Raw genomic sequence first — 3,491 nt, 5'->3', positions numbered from 1 at the left:
TCCAGCTCATTTGCCTCAGTCACTTTATCTCGTTTCTGGACATGTGCAGATATGGTCATCTGCTTCTGTTTTTTGGGCATCTTCAGGGGTTATCTGTGGACTTAATACTTACATGCGTATGTAATTTGGTACTTTTTATGCTTTCTGAATGCCTCCAGGTAGATGTGATCAAGAAATGGGCTTCCTTTTTCACTCTTCTCCCTGAGAAATTTCAAGATACCACTGTTGGTCGTTTTGGCGTAACTTAGGATTTAATTTTCAGCCTATTTCTTCTTTTGTCTGCTTGTCCCACTCCACAATCCTCATTCAGGCCTTTTTTCTAGTTGGAAACAGTTCAGGGCCTCCTGTGGCCATTTGGTTTTAATTGGAAACTGTCTCTTTAAATTTTGAGGAGATCTGTGCGCATGCATAAAAAAACCCTTTGAGGGTGCAAGTAGAACCCTCCGAGGGTGGGGCTGGGGTGCCCACTAGCTCAGGCACCCCTATAGTCACCAGGATGGAGGTGTACAGACATCAAGGGACCAATGAACAGCTACCAAAAGAAAATAATGTCCACACCTTTATCTCAGCGGTTCTGCCAGGCGTCTGTGGCCGGTCCGATCCTTCCCCCGTGTGGTCTCACACAAGATGGCAGCTCCTGGAGCAGCTGAGCATCCCGACTAGAAAGCAATGGGTTTCTTACTTCTGCCACAAATTCCCCCAGCTGTAAGCCTTCCAACCTTCTAAATATTCCTTTATATGTGGTTCAGAGTTCTGGGACCATCCCCTGAGCCTGCTTGGTTGGGTATTCTGTGTTGTTGTTGGTGGAGCTCTTTGCTACACGTCCACCCGATCCACCATCTTGTTTGTTCTCACTAAAGACAATTTTTAAATGGCTGCAATAGTATAGACTAGACAAGCAAGGTCCTTGCCTGCAACAGACATGGAAAATAGAGACAAGGAAAAGTTCATTGACAGGGAACTGCCAGAAGTTCAAGCAGGATTCAGACAAGGACATGGAATGAGGGATATAATTGCTGACATCAGATGAATCGTGGCCGAAAGCAGAGAATACCTAAAAGATGTTAATTTGTGTTTTATTGACTATGCAAAGGCTTTTGACTGAGGATCATGGCAAGCTATGGACAACATTGCAGAGGATGAGTATTCCAGAACACTTCATTGTGCTCATATGGAACCTGTACATAGACCAAATGGCACTCATTCAAACAGAACAAGGGTAAACTGAATGGTTCAAAATCAGGAAAGGTGTGTGTCAGGGTTGTATTCTCTCACCATACTTATTCAATCTGTATGCTGATCAAATAATCCAAGAAGCTGGATTATATGAAGAAGAACATGGCATCAGGATTGGAGGAATACTCATTAACAACCTGAAGTATGCAGATGATACCACCTTCCTTGTTGAAAGTGAAGAGGACTTAAAATATTTTAGATCAAAGACCACAGCCTTCAGTATGGATTATACCGCAATCTAGAGAAGAAGAAAAAAAAAAAAGTCCTTGCTAATATACCAATAAATAACATCACGATAAATGGAGAAAAGATTGCAGTTGTCAAAGACTTCATTTTGCTTTAATCCACCATCAACATTCATGTAAGCAGCAGCCAAGAGTCAAACGATATATTGCATTAAGCAAATCTGCTACACAAGACATCTTTGTAGTGTTGAAAAGTAAAGATATCAATCTGAGGACTAAAATGCACGTGGCCCAAGCCATGGTATTTTCAATAGCCTCATATACATTTGCAAGTTGGACAACAAATAAGGAAAACCATAGAAGAATTTATGCATTTGTATTGTGGTGTTGGAGAAGAATTTTAAAGACGCCATGTACTACCTAAAGAGCAAACAAATCTGTGTCAGAAGGAGTGCAACCAAAATGCTCCTTAGAAGCCAAAATTACTAGACGTGGTCTCTCATACTTCAAACATATAAGTAGGAGTGACCATCTCTGCAGAAGGGCATCATGCTTGATAAAGTGGAGGGTCAGTGAAAAAGAGGAAGACCCCCAAAGAGATGGATTGGCACAGTGGCAGCAGCAATTGGTTCAAGCATAGTAGCAATTGTGAGGATGGTGCAGGACTGGGCAGTATTTCATTCTGTTGTGCATGAGGTTGCTATAGGTCAGAACCGAACTGATGGCACATAACAACAGCAATAAGCTCCTGTGATCATTCTGTGTTCTTTGAGAAAATCTAATAAGATTATCCCTTTGAAGTCCCCAAAATAGTGTCCATGATCTACTGAGTTTATCTCTCTGCCTTGAATCTAACTGGCCTAGCAAATCCCCTTGAGAACCACTGTTTTGATTAGACTTTTTTTTAAAGGCACCCTAATGAGACTAAGACAAGTGTATTACTGAGAGAACTTGTCTTCAGCCATCCACTGATCACAGACCCATATTTAAATATAATTTGTTTGGAATAAACCTATGCATGTATGAACTGGAACCCTAGCAGCAATATTTTTTGATGTACTTTTTTGTACAATTTGATGTACAATATTCTTGAAAGACAGAAAAGTATGCATTGTTGTTAGCAGCACAGTAGTCATTGGTGATCTTAACAAGAGAAATGTTGGTGGATTTATCAGTGCAGAAGCAACATTGGAGTGGATTATAAGGATAGGGAGATGAGGAATTGGAGACAACAGCTAGATACAGCTTTTTGGAGAAGCTCTATTCCAGAGATTAGAGAAATAAAGTAACAAAAATAGTTAGAGAAGAAGAGTTATTGTCTCAAATACAGGAGATGCATGGCTGTATCTGAATAATGAGGGGAATAATGAAGGGGATGTCTTAGTTATCCAGTGCCGCTAGAACAGAAATACCACAAGTGGATGGCTTTAACAAACAGAAATTTATTCTCTCACATATTAGGAGGCTAGAAGTCTGAATTCAGAGGGCTTTGGAAAAGATCCTTGTCTCAGCATCAGGCCTGGCATTTCTTATAGATTCCCCCGTGTCATGGCATCAGTCTTTCCCTGGATGTAGGAGTTTTGCAGTAAAAGGACCACAGGCTTGAAGGATGCATTCCAATCACAGCTCTTTCTTGGAGGATAGTAAGTTCCTCTGAGCTCTGCTTGGTTGCTTAATTTCTTTTATATCTCAAAAGAGATTGAGTGAAGATACAACCTAATCCTGTAGATTGCATCTGGCCTCATTAGTATTATAGAAGTGAGGATTTATAACATATAAGATAATTACATCAGATATGGGCTGATCACAACAGATCACATCAACATACAGGTGATTACTACAATTTAACTGCGGAAGCACTGAGAATCCTGGCCCAGGCAAGTTGGCACAACAATTTAACTATGGCACTATAAGAAAAGGAAAGATTGATGATAATGGAGAAAGGAGAGTTAACTTATGTAATGTGTGTGCTATACCTCATAAAACTCATGACATTTTTTTTTTTAATGTTTTATTGAAAATTATATGATAGTTTACTTGGGAGAACTTTAGTTTTACATTCATTTCATC

Source organism: Chrysochloris asiatica, unplaced genomic scaffold (assembly GCF_000296735.1).
Source record: "Chrysochloris asiatica unplaced genomic scaffold, ChrAsi1.0 scaffold00231, whole genome shotgun sequence".
Lineage (NCBI taxonomy): Eukaryota > Metazoa > Chordata > Mammalia > Afrosoricida > Chrysochloridae > Chrysochloris > Chrysochloris asiatica.
Note: the sequence above shows the minus strand (reverse complement) of the source record.